Raw genomic sequence first — 17,582 nt, forward strand, 5'->3', positions numbered from 1 at the left:
ATTGTGTGTGAGAGGCCCAGAGTCCTTTCAGCTACATCTCCTCCATTGCGGTCTTCGGTTGAGCTTCTTACTCCAACTTGTCCGGTGTCCGATGTCGAGGTTTGTTTTCGCGGTCCACCACATTTTTGAATGTTCATTGTCACTTCCATTGTCGTACGTATGTCCTCACCAGTCCGTATTTTCATGTGTGTTTGCGTGGATACTTGCGACCTGATACTTACCACCGTTTCTAAAGTATTTTTAATAGTATAATATTTTACAAGAAGTCGGAGGCGGATAATACTTTAATAACGAAGGTACGTGTTAGGTCGTAAGTATCCACGCAAACACACATCCAGTCAAAATAAGGCACTTGTCAAAGTATCCGAACGTTTTCGGTCCCTTCTCATCAAGGATTATACAGGGAATGGCTCAAGTTGAAAAGACTAAAACTTATATAGCGTAAAGATATGAGATAACAACACTCGTGACAAGGTGAAAAAAAGTATCAAGTTCAGCACGACACAAAACTCGAAGGACATAATAATAGCGACAAGAACACAGTGAGCAAATTAAGTTACATTGTTAACACCTCGACGAGGAGTAACACCAAACAATTGTAGCGACAACACATTTTCTTTTTGTACGCAAAGTTCAGGATCTAACTTACGGATATACAAAGCTTCTAACACAGCCAGATGCAACGCACATCTACCACGTGACAATATTGAGAACACATTATCACTGTACAACTCACGACAATTGGTACGGGCTGACAGATGTTGCTTGATGGACGAAGTGCGATTCTTAGCTCCGTTGGGTGTAGTCTCCTCCAATGTCCCGTCATCTCGCCTCTTCGCGGCATCACCACTATCCGTCTCTTTGCTTTTCCGCGGCCTTCCACGTTTTCTGACACTAGGCGTTGTGTGCGCGATGCCCAGTGTCCTTTCAGCTACGTCTCCTCCATTGCGGATTTCTATTGATCTTCTTACTCCAACTTGTCCGGTGTTCGATATTGAGGTTCGTTTTCGCGGTCTACCACGTTTTCGAATATTGACTGTTGTTGTCACTTCCGTTGTCGTTGTACGTGCGTCCTCACCAGTCCGTATTTTTACTTGGCTTCGCGTAACCCTTCCCGACGCAGACAGATCCTTTGTCAATTTCGGTGGTTTACGTGTCGGTCTTTCACCATCCTTCACGCTGTTCTCAGCTGGACCCTGCGCTATACACGCGGAGGAGGACGGGCATGCAGTGATATCTTCACAGGAAGAGGAAGATCCACCGATGGACTGGACAGCACATTTTTTTGGAGGACGACCACGGCGAGGACGACAATCACGCGCATCAAGCGGAACAAAACTTAACGGCACATGTTGACGAATGCGCGCGCCCAGGTGCTGAAGGGTTCTACCTACATACCGATCTTCACATTGTCGGCATTGAAAGAAATAGATAAGGTTACTTTTACTAAGGGTAGGTAGAACATCCTTCTTCACACTGAACGCACGCACTGTCCCAAATATGACGTACAGCTTGACGCACGGATAAGATGGACATACGATACCACGAACATCCTTCTCCACGCGCGCAGAACCGGCGCCAACCCAGGGTAAACGGAGCACCACTGGGCAAAGGTCAGGTCCAAATTGGATCGGCTTGTCTGTCGCCGGTTTTTCGTTGATAAGCTTGGCCAGAAATTCCTTTGGATAGCCGTTGTTCGTAAATATTGATGTCAGTCTGTCTAATTCGTCCTGCAATAGATGAGGGGAACATGTTCTATGCGCACGATAAACTAGCGCTTTCACAAGATGTTTCTTCGATTTCGTTGGAGTATAGCTCCCCCACGGAATGTAGAGGCCGGTGAAAGTTGGCTTCCTATAGATAGTGGTGTCCAAACTCTTAGTGTTAATGTTGCGTGAAATTTGTACATCCAAGAAGGATAATCTGCCGTTTTGTTCCGCTTCCGCCGTGAATCTCAACGCCGGATGGAGGCTATTCAGAGTTAGTAGAAAAGTCCCACAGACATCCTCATCCTCATCGTGACAGTACACATCGTCTACAAAACGACAGTACATAGAGGGCCACAATGATGGACTAATGGACGCTTCACAGAACCCTACAAATATATTAGCCAATACAGGACCAAGTGGCGAGCCCATGGCAACGCCATCTATTTGTTTATACATAACGTTGCCAAATGAAAACTCAACGCCAGATGTAACCATTAACATGAGTTTCACAAACTCCGTTTCGTTCAAGGACGGCGGAGTAATGGACTTATTGTGGTACAGTGTTGTTGCGCAGATGTCAATGGTCTCCCGTAGTGGCACGTTAGTAAATAAGCTGACCACGTCATACGAACACATGAATCCGCTCGATTCAAAGTTTGCGTCCCTTAGCTTTTCCACAAACTCGAAAGTATCTTTGACGCAGTGGCTGTTGTAGAGGTTGAGTACCGGCTGTAGCATGGCACATAGCCACTTGGATGTTTTAAATTGCGGCGAATTGACAAAGGATCTGTCTGCGTCGGGAAGGGTTACGCGAAGCCAAGTAAAAATACGGACTGGTGAGGACGCACGTACAACGACAACGGAAGTGACAACAACAGTCAATATTCGAAAACGTGGTAGACCGCGAAAACGAACCTCAATATCGAACACCGGACAAGTTGGAGTAAGAAGATCAATAGAAATCCGCAATGGAGGAGACGTAGCTGACCAATGTTTGCAAGAAACCGGAAAGCAGAACGTTCGCGATCTAAAGCTGTACTTGTTCTAGTGTTCAGTTTTGATGGAGAAGCAAAGGAAGCCTGGACTCTGAATTGCGAAGTCGTGCTCTTTTTATTTGTTCGGTGTGCATGGACGCGATGGTTCAGGTGGTGTTTCCTGATGTCGAGCTTTCTGCCCCGCCGGTTGCCATTCTTCAACTCAGTTGCAATCCACTCTCTTCTTCGTACCCGGCTTTCTTCATGAATTCGGTCGTGAGTGTTGTGCCTTGTCTTGGCCTCAAACCACAGCTCCAACAATCTACGCAGCAGTCTAGAGGCACAGCGGCAGAAATCCATGGTCGTCGGACAAAATCCAAGTCAAACTGAATACACTGTAGTTGGATAGACAGACTCACGGTCAAAACCAAAGGCGCAGGGATAGCACGGTTCCACGGACACAAGAAAGAACATCAATATCAGTTCATCATGTCAACAAGCTACATGGTGTGCTCCAAGCGCACTCAAATTATTTTTGAATTTCGTCTTTAAGCCGCTTGTACAAGCTGTGGCTGAAACAAGCCGAAAAAAAACGGCTGAGAGTCAGCCACGGCTGAAAGTCGCTTGTAGGACATTTTTCAGCCATTTTCATGGTAATAGTGACGTAAACAAGCGCTTTTTTCGGCTGAACGGCTGAATCGAGCTCGGTGTGACCGCGGCCTAAACGCGGCCATCCTTGTCTCGCGGGGCTGCGCTGACAACAGCTGACACCGGGAGTAGTCCTCCCAGGCCTCGCTCCATGACACAAATTCAGCTAGATTTGCCGACAACAACAATATGGGCCGATCCACAGCGACGGGCTTGATGGATGGAGCAGGAGCAGACGAAGCAGGTCCACTTGTGCTTGACTGCAGCAGAGTTTGGAGCTGCGCATCGCGCTGAGCAGATGCTTGCACTTGAGCTTGGATCAGCTGCACAAGTTGGTTGATGTTCGGCTGTGACTTAGCACCATCCGCCATGGCGAAATCACAACTATCGATATCGTACTACAAGCCTACGAAAAAATTCTAGAACTTGGAAACGGACAATTTTCGAAGCGAAACGAAAACGGGCAGAGAGCAACACTACAGGTGGCCCAATCTACAACTGCAATGGAACTACTAGTATACTAAGACTACAGGTAGAGTATCCTGTTCACTGCGCCATGTTGTGTCAACAAACGCAAACACACGAGGTAGGGTTTGTGACTTATCTTTTAAAAGACAAAGAGAAAAGACTTCTTGTCCGTAGCAAAGGACAGGCAGAAAACCGTGATGCATGTGTGTACTAGTATGCGTACACACGCGAATGAAAAAGGGCAATGCGTACAACAGGCAGAACATAATATGGATACATCAGTTACCAGGAAAAACATGGCATTTGGCCGTGTTCGCCGCACTCGAGCACTCGGCTTTTTTTTCAAAATCTTGTTTTGAAAAATACTTCCAGTCTTTTGGCAGCACTTGGATTGGATCATGGAGACCAGTCACAATGCGATCTGTACAAGTATTGTTGTGGTCACAGGAGTGTGATTCCCACCTACTTATACAATGTGACGTCATGTACATGTAAGTGCTGTGTACATTATGCGACATGGGTCTCTGTTTTATTATTCTGTGTTTTATGCGTGTTTTGTGAGCGGATCTTTCATGTGATCGCTTAGTTCTGCGTGCTTACTGATGCGCAATCGCATGGGCACTGTTGTCGTACACTGTTGAGGTTTTTGGATTCGGATATTTGATTTGAGTTTGTTTTGGACAAGAACTGAAACTAGCACCAATGTTGTCTTGTCTGTCCGAACCCAACATTTTGGCGCAGTGAACAGGATATACTAGTAGCTCAGCTCGTGGCAGTCGTGACAACTCGCGAGATGGCAGCGAAGATAAAAGTGTCCATCCAGCTCGATCTCGATCACGAGCGCGGCGTGGACCACTTCCAAGTACAAAATTCCAGCTACACAAAGTGGCGGACAAGAAGGAGCGTTATCTTGCTGCCGCGTCAAATTTAGGCGAGCGACCTGCCTACTACCTGTGGCAGAGGTACCCTGACATCCCATCCGGAGACGATACGTACCAGGCCTTCGTAGATTTATTTCAACAATATTTCGGAGGCAAACAGAGCAGCCACACTATTTTCTGTGGCACAGAGAGGTGGCGAGTCGATCCCCGCGTATCGGGATCGCCTTCAAAAGGAGATGCGCGATTGCCATTTGACGGCGGCGGCGTCAGTGGACAAGATTCTGGATGATGAGTCTGTGCACCTTTTCACTCGTGGTTTGAAGTCGACGTACACCCGCCAGAAAGTATTGGAACAGGGCGAGACGACCCTCCAGAAGGTGGTCAAACAAGCGCAGGCTGTCACCCTGGCGGCAGAAACCGTAGGCGAACAACAAATGAGTGGTGCGCGGTGGAAACTGTAGCGTATGTGGATCGGTCCAGTCAAAGGAATTTTACAGCCCCAGTGAAGTCGACACCTGTTCATGTTGACTTGGCACCGGCACACTGCTTGAGTGAAGCATGTGGCTACTGTGGGCAACCCTGCATCCTGCTGGAATGCGTTATTGTCCCGTAGCCAGGGCGACTTGCAGCCAATGTAAGAAGCAGGGCCATTGTGCGAGTGTTTGTAGAGGAGGGCAAAGAGGGCAAGGCATTTAGCACCCAGGCTGCGTCCGATAACCGCGTGTGCGGATGGATGGACCAGGGAGATGGATTCCTGGAGACATACAGCATCCACGACGGAACAAATGGATTTCTCCTTCCCCTGAGAGTCCTTGTGTTGCGAAATTGTATTACGACTATGATTTACGCATGTTGTTGTATTTGGTTCTTGTCTGGTGGAGTCCAGTGTCTGATGTCATATATGGTCTAAGTGTACGTGCGAGTATGGTGTGATGTGTGACGTTTATGGTATGTGGTGCATGCAAGAGTACGCGTTGTCAGAGTGTGAGGATGTGCTTCCGTCTGTGTGAGAGTGACTGTCAAGTGAATGCTGTACATGCGCAGTGCTAGTTTGGTCTGGGAATGAGAGTCTTATGTGATTCGTCCGTGGTCTGGTTGTCTTGGTCTTGGTCATGTGTTCTGTACGTATTAGTCCCTGATTGGTCATTCGGATTTGTCGTCGCTTTATGACTGCTTGTTCTTTAGTTGTTTCTTCGTGTCTTTTCCGTTGTCTTTTTCTCGAGTCTTGTTTTCGTCTTTCTTTTGTTGTTTCTTCGTGTCTTTTCCGTTGTCTTTTTCTCGAGTCTTGTTTTCGTCTTTCTCCTACTGCGCCCTCTCCGTTTACTATTGAGAAGTGAATACTAGTATTGAAGCTAACTGAACAGTGTGTTGCTGTGTGGCGGGGGCCAGGGGGAGAACAATTTACTATTTCACTTGTTCTTAATGATCAACACATACTACAGATGCGCGTTGCACTGATGACGTCATTCTGCTCATAATGTGTACGCTTCTCGTTGGTTGAGAATTCGAAAGAAACGAGAAGCCATGTTCTCTCGAACTTCGAATATTTGCGAAGCTTGTTATTTGCTATCTGTATTATTTTGTCTTGCAATGTGGCTGTCCGCAGCCGACCCGGCACTGTGGTTTTGCTGTTGCAAATGTGAGGTGTGAGAGAGAATGAAATTTGATATCGGAAATTGATGACAACTTACCCAATGTATCGACACAGAAAATTCGTTCGACGTCGTGTCTGGAGACCATCTTCGTGGTCAAACCTCAAGTAGCAGAGTAGTTCCTGGAAACTACTTTTAGGGATTTTACTTGATTATATGGCGTCCATTCCTGTCCAGCCGGAGGGCCGTCGGCAGATTATTGCGGGTACAGAGGACGCCTCTTGCGTAAATTTGCGAAACCAATGCCATGATATTATGGCCTTCACTCAAAGTGGAGTCCTCTCCATTAATTTTTTTGTTTTCCTCCTACCTTGGGCACTTGTTCATGACATGGGTCATATTCTGGTCAATAAATGCAAATAATGCATCTGCCCCATCTTCAAAATTGTGAACATCTCGGAAAAGCCCGCATACTTCGGAAGCAACAACCGGTTGCGCGCGTTCGCGCTTGCTTGGTGCAACACATTTTCCACTACCTACCAACTTTGCCAGAGAACCCAGCTTCATGAAGGAAATCCTGCACGAGTTTTGGAGATTGATGTTCTGTTATGTGTATGGCTCCATAGCTTTATCACCACCATTACCCGCTTGCTCCCTCGACTCCGGTCCCATATCAGACTGATCGAGAAGCCGGAGCAATAAGTATTCACTCATCTTCATCTGGAGCATAATTATAACTATGTGTCTCTGTGTTCGGTCACTTCTAATTGCTCGAGCACAATGCCCTAGGCACTCTCCTTGCATTCATCCCCAACCTCCTTCCCAAAAATTTCAAAATCAAATGAAATGCGCCTACTTCCGCCAGACCAACGTAAACTCAAAGGACGTTCCTAGAATATTTTAACTGTCCTGGCACTTCATATCGTACTATGCTGCAGATGACATAGTGAATCACTTTCCAAACTTAGGACAAACAATTTGTCTGTTTCGGCAGGATTCGGGATTACGATATTGACCATAACGACACGTGAAATGTGCATATTAGCATGTCCATATGTACAAATCACTACCTTCATGGTCCCCAATCTCCTTGCTCCGAAATGTATTCCTCTTCACGTTATTCACGTGTGGTTATAAGCCAAATTCGCCCTTTTATTGATGCCTATGGCATGTGGAGTCATATGATGCCGCGCGGTACTTCTAGGTAGCACCCCCTGGCATTTCGGAACGGTACTAATTTTTTGAAAACACAACCCACTGCCATTAACAAAATACAAAATAAATTAAAGTCACAAAATTTGGGGAGATTCTAAGCCCCCATATAACAGCAATCCCATTTTGAAATTCGCAAATGCATCATATGATGCCTCCGGTACTTCTACTTGGTCCGTTTCATCGCAATTGTCGCTTATCTCCCACTCACCTTTTGACAGGTAAAACCCAGTCCGATCTCGATATCTAACTCACATTCGTTTGGGAGGTTGTGATGGCAAGATCAAAGGAGACCAGAAAGAAAAAACCATCGCGACTAGAGCCAGTGACATCGAGATTCGTACAATTTTGATGGGAAAGTGGGAAACTTTTCGCTGCAGGGAATGCACTGCAGTGAATGAACACACTCACTGCAGCGAAAAGCCAAGCGCAGCTCAAAGACCGGAACTGTAGCAGGGGAAATCGACATCCTGACCTGGAGAGCGTGACAGTCATAGCCAGGCCAGCCAGCTCAGTCGCCACGTTGGAACTGCAATGACCCGGCATTCTTTGCAAGCCTGCAAACTGATGGCGAGATGGTGGCAAAGAAGAAATTGTCCGACCTGGCAGCGGCAGTACAAGAGTCGTGGTCAGCGTATCCAGCAGAGCGTATGACAGCTGTCTGGAGAGGGATGTGTGCCTGATTCAAAAACATTGTTGAACACACAGTACTGTAGTGACAGACGGGTCACGCTGCCCACGGTCCTCCAAGTGCCAAAGTGACAGCCACGACTGTTCCTTTCCCATCGCTGCCATACGCCAAGCGGAGAAAGCAAGAGATACTCTACGCCAGCAGCTATACACACCAGCGAATGTCAGCTCAAGTGGCATCAGCTCGAGTGATACAGAGCCAGAGTCGGATAAACTAAAGCGTGAGTGCAAGAACGCGCTCCGTCGCGTTTTCTTTTGTACATTTTTGTAACCTTGCTTCCTTTCTTCGACTTGCTTCATCAGATTCCATCGCTGAATTTATATCTTGTGGCGGACAGGAATCCTGTATCATGCTTCTTCACTGCACGTATTGGAAATTTTACAGAGCGGTAAAAAAGATCAAAGGAGACCAGAAAGAAAAAACCATCGCGACTAGAGCCAGTGACATCGAGATTCGTACAATTTTGATGGGAAAGTGGGAAACTTTTCGCTGCAGGGAATGCACTGCAGTGAATGAACACACTCACTGCAGCGAAAAGCCAAGCGCAGCTCAAAGACCGGAACTGTAGCAGGGGAAATCGACATCCTGACCTGGAGAGCGTGACAGTCATAGCCAGGCCAGCCAGCTCAGTCGCCACGTTGGAACTGCAATGACCCGGCATTCTTTGCAAGCCTGCAAACTGATGGCGAGATGGTGGCAAAGAAGAAATTGTCCGACCTGGCAGCGGCAGTACAAGAGTCGTGGTCAGCGTATCCAGCAGAGCGTATGACAGCTGTCTGGAGAGGGATGTGTGCCTGATTCAAAAACATTGTTGAACACACAGTACTGTAGTGACAGACGGGTCACGCTGCCCACGGTCCTCCAAGTGCCAAAGTGACAGCCACGACTGTTCCTTTCCCATCGCTGCCATACGCCAAGCGGAGAAAGCAAGAGATACTCTACGCCAGCAGCTATACACACCAGCGAATGTCAGCTCAAGTGGCATCAGCTCGAGTGATACAGAGCCAGAGTCGGATAAACTAAAGCGTGAGTGCAAGAACGCGCTCCGTCGCGTTTTCTTTTGTACATTTTTGTAACCTTGCTTCCTTTCTTCGACTTGCTTCATCAGATTCCATCGCTGAATTTATATCTTGTGGCGGACAGGAATCCTGTATCATGCTTCTTCACTGCACGTATTGGAAATTTTACAGAGCGGTAAAAAAGATCAAAGGAGACCAGAAAGAAAAAACCATCGCGACTAGAGCCAGTGACATCGAGATTCGTACAATTTTGATGGGAAAGTGGGAAACTTTTCGCTGCAGGGAATGCACTGCAGTGAATGAACACACTCACTGCAGCGAAAAGCCAAGCGCAGCTCAAAGACCGGAACTGTAGCAGGGGAAATCGACATCCTGACCTGGAGAGCGTGACAGTCATAGCCAGGCCAGCCAGCTCAGTCGCCACGTTGGAACTGCAATGACCCGGCATTCTTTGCAAGCCTGCAAACTGATGGCGAGATGGTGGCAAAGAAGAAATTGTCCGACCTGGCAGCGGCAGTACAAGAGTCGTGGTCAGCGTATCCAGCAGAGCGTATGACAGCTGTCTGGAGAGGGATGTGTGCCTGATTCAAAAACATTGTTGAACACACAGTACTGTAGTGACAGACGGGTCACGCTGCCCACGTTCCTCCAAGTGCCAAAGTGACAGCCACGACTGTTCCTTTCCCATCGCTGCCATACGCCAAGCGGAGAAAGCAAGAGATACTCTACGCCAGCAGCTATACACACCAGCGAATGTCAGCTCAAGTGGCATCAGCTCGAGTGATACAGAGCCAGAGTCGGATAAACTAAAGCGTGAGTGCAAGAACGCGCTCCGTCGCGTTTTCTTTTGTACATTTTTGTAACCTTGCTTCCTTTCTTCGACTTGCTTCATCAGATTCCATCGCTGAATTTATATCTTGTGGCGGACAGGAATCCTGTATCATGCTTCTTCACTGCACGTATTGGAAATTTTACAGAGCGGTAAAAAAGATCAAAGGAGACCAGAAAGAAAAAACCATCGCGACTAGAGCCAGTGACATCGAGATTCGTACAATTTTGATGGGAAAGTGGGAAACTTTTCGCTGCAGGGAATGCACTGCAGTGAATGAACACACTCACTGCAGCGAAAAGCCAAGCGCAGCTCAAAGACCGGAACTGTAGCAGGGGAAATCGACATCCTGACCTGGAGAGCGTGACAGTCATAGCCAGGCCAGCCAGCTCAGTCGCCACGTTGGAACTGCAATGACCCGGCATTCTTTGCAAGCCTGCAAACTGATGGCGAGATGGTGGCAAAGAAGAAATTGTCCGACCTGGCAGCGGCAGTACAAGAGTCGTGGTCAGCGTATCCAGCAGAGCGTATGACAGCTGTCTGGAGAGGGATGTGTGCCTGATTCAAAAACATTGTTGAACACACAGTACTGTAGTGACAGACGGGTCACGCTGCCCACGTTCCTCCAAGTGCCAAAGTGACAGCCACGACTGTTCCTTTCCCATCGCTGCCATACGCCAAGCGGAGAAAGCAAGAGATACTCTACGCCAGCAGCTATACACACCAGCGAATGTCAGCTCAAGTGGCATCAGCTCGAGTGATACAGAGCCAGAGTCGGATAAACTAAAGCGTGAGTGCAAGAACGCGCTCCGTCGCGTTTTCTTTTGTACATTTTTGTAACCTTGCTTCCTTTCTTCGACTTGCTTCATCAGATTCCATCGCTGAATTTATATCTTGTGGCGGACAGGAATCCTGTATCATGCTTCTTCACTGCACGTATTGGAAATTTTACAGAGCGGTAAAAAACTCCTGTTCTTAGTTGCGATAGATAAGCGACAATTGCGATGAAACGGACCAAGTAGGGTTAATTAACCCTTTCCATGCCATGGACGCGTATACGCGTTTTTTTTAGTATGAGCCGATTGGCCATGGACGCGTTTACGCGTTCTGCCTACACTGTACAATGTACACTGTACAGTACAAGTGCATCGCGCGCTATAGACGAGTGTACAAACTGTCATAACTCCGTCAAAATTTCTCGGACTGCTAAGGTGGAGACACCGCTGGAAAGGTATTGAGCTCAGCTTTCCAGAAATTTAACGTTCTTCGTGATACGACAAGGTATGACTGAGCGGCGACAAATAATTAATTGAACGGCCAGAATGCGCAAATTTCACTTTTTGACGATCGATTCAATATTTTTGTTCGCGACTTCGTGCGGGCTAGGGGATTTCCCCTAGAGACAGCGCATGCGCAGTCAGCTTCAACAAATGCGCTTGAATCTCAGCTTTCCAACGCAGTTTGAATCGTGAAAATCAGTTCACAATGAGCAAGAAGACGAAAGAAAACATGAGAGGCAGTCGATTTGTTATTTTCAGGCATGGTAGGGGGAATTGGAGAGGAGATGGAAGTGACCCTGGTATGCCTGTCGCGCTGTGAGTCCTCGAAATGGCTTCCTGTGGTCCAAATCTTTCCAACAAGCCATGGATCGTGAAAATCCATCAAGGTACAGTGAAATAGCAATTCTCTGTCCACCCTGCACTCACTCGTTGCGCACACATCCGCATACTCACTCACACGTGTACACCACTATTGAACACGTGAACACTGCCAGTGGGGGCCACCACAGCACAAAGACAAAAGAGGCCGACCCTGCACTCGTCACCTCCCTTTATCCCACACTGTGCTCCCTCGTACCCGTTCACAGGTGGACAGAGAACACTACTTCTCTGCTAATTCTTATACTGTGACGTCAACCGCAGAGAAGTGACATTAAATTTCGTTCTGAGATGCGCGTGCAGCTTTGAACAGGTGAGCTCAGCGCCTGAACAATGCGTGGCCAACACAGGAAAACATGCTGGCATGGAAAGGGTTAATTTTATGATCGATTTCATCACTGGAAACGGAGCGTCTGGAGAGCGATATAATAATACTAAAATATAACTATAAGCGGTGCTCTTCAGGCACAATCTTCCTCTGCCTACTCAAGCTCAACTGATGAGGGGTGAATTCCCCCAAACACTGTGGATTGAGCAGAGAGTGGTGCTTTCTTGCAAGTTTGCCGAGTCGAAGGTTCGATGGACTCCTCGTGTGCTCTGGATGGCAGTCGTGAGTCAGTCAATTGTCAAGTCAAGTCGGCAGAAGAGCGCCGTTTCCAATGTGGGGAGCAAGCCCCTTCCTATCGATTTCATCAGCCGTAAATACCCGCCACCAGAGTGTGCAAGTCCCGCATACCCTGTTGTACAGACACATACCGTAAAAGTCCGTAAATAAGTACGTATTTACTTTCGAATTTATTGGCCACACCCGTACTAACTTTCGGGCAGGTACTGACTTTCGGGCACGAACTAACTTTTGGACCTAACTTGTGTGTAGTGGAGAAGTCATTTTCATGTTTATGTACATGCTACGTGCTGCATGTGCATCGTACCGGTACTTATTTCGGGCAGTATGTTTATCGGGCCTGACTTGACTTCAACAGACAGAGCCAAAAGAATGAAGGGGGTATTTCTTTTGGGCAGCAGGGTATATTCTAGGACGAATTTCCAACCGGTTACGGTCCAATGAAGATTGGGGGGGGGGTCCAGGGGACCCCCCGCGGAAATTTTTTTCAAAATACAACCCAAATATGGCACTCGACAGCAATTTAACAGATTTCTTGGTGCTGGAGTACAAACTCGTGACCCTAGTTGGCTAGTACCAGCCCACGCGGCTTCGTTGGAAGTATCCGTCCAGAAACAAGCGTTTGACCATTCACAGCTCCATTCACCCACACAAAAGTACGGGCGGTTGAAACTGATTTGTAACTTTTCAACCGGTCGCCAGCAATTTCAACCGGTCGAAAACCGGTTGGGGCGGTTCTAGAAAATTCCCTGGGCAGGTACTTATTTACGGACTTTTACGGTAGCTAGCAAATGCACGTCATCACGTACATTGAAAATCAACATTATTTTGCGAATCAACCTTTTTTCGTCATCACTTTTCAATGAGGACAAAGCAAAGTCGGCCAAACGAAGCCTAGAGGAAGAGAAAAGGTTTAGTTATCACCCTCCCCCTGTAACAAAACCTAAACGAAAATATATTGACTTGACAACTAGAATGGATTGATATCTAGGCTATCAATGTTTTTCAAAAGGAAACTCTCCAGGACCCACCCACCAATAAGCGAAACGTTTTCGTTTCGTGTAAGAGATCGACGTTTATGGACGGATCCTTACTTCTCATTGCCCAGACAAAAACAATGTGATCTTCATGAAGAGTATACAGGTCATAAACCGGGAAAGGGTTCAACCTCGAATAAAATATTGTCCCTAAAACTAACTCAAAGTACACATCAACCTAAACTTGGCGTACCGGCCATTGATGTCGAATCATCCATTGTTCCAGTGCAGGTCCCCAGAGAATGCTCAAGAACAAGAGGAGCAGCGAACACTTTGTTGCGCCTGCTGCCATGGTGTAAACAGGTTGAAGCTGCACAAAACACAAACACATGCCCACGCACACAACACATGCCCACGCACACAAACACATGCCCAAGCACACAAACACATGCCCACGCACACAAACACATGCCCACGCACAAAAACACACACGTGCACGCTCACACATACACACACATATATGCATAGGCGTAAACATTCAAATACACTTACTTGCAATTGTTCACTCATTCCCAGACAGACTTCATGTGGGCCTGCCCGGGAGAAGCTGGAGAGAGATTTCCAGGAATTCTGGAAAAGTGACTCAATTGACGATCGGAATATAAGCCACACACCAGACTTTGAATTTGTTGGCAACCTAACCAAATGGGTACTAGTGCATGCAAGGCATAAAATAGTCAAGAAGCACGACTAAAGTTCTAGCAATACTGAACTACAGTGCCATCCAGGCCCATAGCTCGTGTATAGTCAGAGTAGTCCGGTCATTGCACCAGAATATTGCCGTCATACGTACTACATTCATGTAGTCAATATAGGCAGAATGGCGGCTCTGAACGTTAACTGTGGTACATGGCCACACAATGGACATGCTCTGGCACATTGTCACCACACCATGGACATGCTCTGGCACATTGTCACCACACCATGGACATGCTCTGGCACATTGTCACCACACCACAGTTGTTCGAGCTACTTATAGACCTTTTTTCTAAATTTGGAGTTTGGCCATCATTTAATCTTCCATTATCTCTGATTGATCAAACTGAGCCGAGCTGCCGATATGAATCGTTGACCAAGCAGCCCTGACTGGAGTGAATACCGCAGCTGTCCTCTCGTGTGTCAGTGGTTGCTACCAGACCTGCTAGCATCACACTCGCGACTACAAGTTTCGTGGTGCACATCGACATCGGCATTTGTGAGTACTCCCGCTGTCAATCCCGTTGACGGGCGGACAGGATGGTGTGGATCCTGAACGGCAACCGATCCTGTCTCTTTGGCAGATCTCGGGGGTGAGTTTCATTTCACATGCACACGAGGGACAATGCACCATCATCTCACTACGCAGAAAACATAATTTCCAGTGACATCATTATTCTCGCTTTATTCCCGTAGCTATGCAGAAGATGTTACTTCAGTAACGTCTGGCGCTAGCCAGGGTCACCACAGCTTTAATTCCCGTAGCTATGCAGAAGACGTTACTTCAGTAACGTCTGGCGCTAGCCAGGGTCCACACAGCTTTAATTTGGTGTTTGTTTGTTTGTTTGTTTGTTTGTGTCACGCCTGGCGCTATCCCGTATCTGTCCCGTACTGTACCGTACCAGCAAAGACAGCGGGCCACAATATTTTTGTTTGTTTGTGCCATCGACATGCCTGGCGCTATCCCGTACCTGTCCCGTACCATCAATAGTACTGTACCATCAAGAGAATGAGTATATATGCGAAGTGTATCGGGGGAATGCATTCAGTGCAGTAACATTTTGTGTTGATTTGTGTGCGAGGCCGAGATCCCACTAGCAGGCTGGCTGGGCCGCCTGTCGACCAGCCCGGGAATCGCATGTAGGCCGATAGCATAATAATTATAACGTATATACAGTCATGAAGATGTATAGCAGGGAGTCAGCAGGGAGTCATATTATGTAAACGACTCCCTGCTGTATGGGGAGATTTTCTGGAAAGAAATACGAAGTAGGGAGACGAGTAAATGCAATCAGAATGGATGTTAGTTGCCGTCAGTATAATGATAAGAAGAAGAAGAACGCCCGTGATCCGCAGAGTCAGCGCCGGTCCCAGGAAACGTCAGGACAGACATCCCGTCGACTCCAAAGCGCCCGTGATCGGCAGAGTCAGCGCCGGTCCCATAGCTATGCAGAAGACGTTACTTCAGTATCTCATTGAAACGTTTTTGCAATACAATGATGTAGCTAATCAAAGGAAAAAGCATTTCCATCAGACGATGAGCTAGGCAACAAAGCATAGCGCAGGGCCCTGAGCTTGCAAGCTCTCTCGTTGGTATTTGTGTGTTTGTGTGTTTGTTTGTTTGTTTGTGTCACGCCTGGCGCTATCCCGTATCTGACGGCAAAAAATCATAGGGATGTTATAAATTTTTCAATTCTCCTATTTTTTTCAGGCATATCCTGGGATTCGAACCCGCACTATCGCCCTACATGCATTCCCCCTTACACTTTGCATTCATACCCATTCTTCCAAGTTGCTTCACGTTATGATCTTGCGTTTGAAAGCCCTATTTGAATATTGCGGGCAGCTGTATGTGGCCAGCTGTGTTTGATGGTACGGTACGGAAGACGGTGTTGTATTACCCTCGATCGTACCTGTCCCGTACCTATCCCTACCGTACCGTACCATCAAAGACGGCTGGCCACAATGCATATTCAAATAGGGCTTTCAAATGCAAGATCATAATGTGAAGCAACTTGGAAGAATTGGTATGTATGCGAAGTGTATCGGGGGATGCATGCAGGGCGCGATAGTGCGGGTTCGAATCCCAGGTTATGTCTTTAAAACAGGAATTTTATAAAGAATTTATAACATCCCTATGCTTTTTCTGTCTAGGTCATCAAGGCAAAAAAGCATAGCGTAGGGCCCTGAGCTTCCAAGCTCTCTCGTTGCAATCAGTTGTATCAAGAGTAGATAAACAAGAGTGTTCAGAAGACAGTATGCAGTGGTGTGCGTTCGGTGTGCTTTCTGTGCGTTCTCTGTGTGATCTGTGTGCGCTCTGTTCTCTTGTGTATTCCCTGTGCGATCTGTGGGTTGTTCATGTACTGTGCAGAAGACTCCAGATATTGTAGAATTTACGAGTGTCACAATTATTTATCTACTGTGTTTATTCTATATTTTGTTAACCCTTCGTTCTTCCGAGAGCACAGTCAAAGCGCTTACTAGGAGTTAGTTACTAGTACATCACTGATTGTTACAAGCAGTTTACAGGTTACAAAACAGCTGGTGTTGTTTCTAAGTTGATTGTCTCGAATTTGAATTGTTACTTATCTTTGCATTCCTTCAGAAAGTCCGTTCTGCAGCTCTAGTCCGTCCAAGTGTAGGTTCTGCTCTGACAAGGCTTGCCTTCACCCTGTGGGTGCTAACACTCTCTGACAGGACTTGGTTGAAATTGCTTTGAGTTCCTATCAGCACAGATCTTCGTTTTCCTTGTTCTTTGAACTTCCTTAGCTTTGGACTTCTACTTTCGAATTTCACTGTTTGTATTATTTTCTGACTTTTCTTGATTTTCCATTATTTTTGTCCACTGCGTGCCAGTACAGCTTGTGTATCGTCATGGCAGCGTGACATCATTGTTTTTCTCATATGCATGCACGTGATCTACGCATTTCTTCTTTGGAGCGCCGTGTGCCACGTAGCTTTGCGTGCGCCAGTGTCTTCGTTGTTGAGAGATCTTGAGAAGACGAGCAAGTTGTCGCTTCGGTTTCTGATGTGCGGTGGAAAGCGTCTCCACGCGTACAAAGAGTGTGCAACTCCGGATCTTTTCTGCACAATCTGCAGATACCCCCGCCCGCGGCGGAATTTTTTGTTGACGTCACCTTTTTTAGAAGAACGGGCATTTTGCCGCAGAGCAGTGTGAGAGCACGTGCTGAGCACCGACTTTGTAATGTAAAGCCTGGCCAAGTGCACGAGGCAAAACTTTCCAAAAGACTCGCAGCGCGTGCATCGTCGAAAAAATTACGTCAACAAACAATTCCGCCGCGGGCCAACCCATCCCGGAGTTGCGCACTCTTGTTTATCTACTCTTGGTTGTAGAGTAATTTCCTGTAAAGCCTGGTTCACACTAGGCCGATTTTCCGGCCGACATGGACTCGTACGAAAAATCCTCAAGATCGGGGCGAAAATTGCGTAGTGTGAACTGTGTTGTCGTACAGGGTTCCGACAAATCTGCGGCGATTTTCTTGTCGCACTAGTTTTCGGCCAAGTATCGACTGGTCGATATTT

This window comes from Sycon ciliatum, chromosome 3 (assembly GCF_964019385.1).
Source record: "Sycon ciliatum chromosome 3, ocSycCili1.1, whole genome shotgun sequence".
NCBI classification, from domain to species: Eukaryota; Metazoa; Porifera; class Calcarea; order Leucosolenida; family Sycettidae; genus Sycon; species Sycon ciliatum.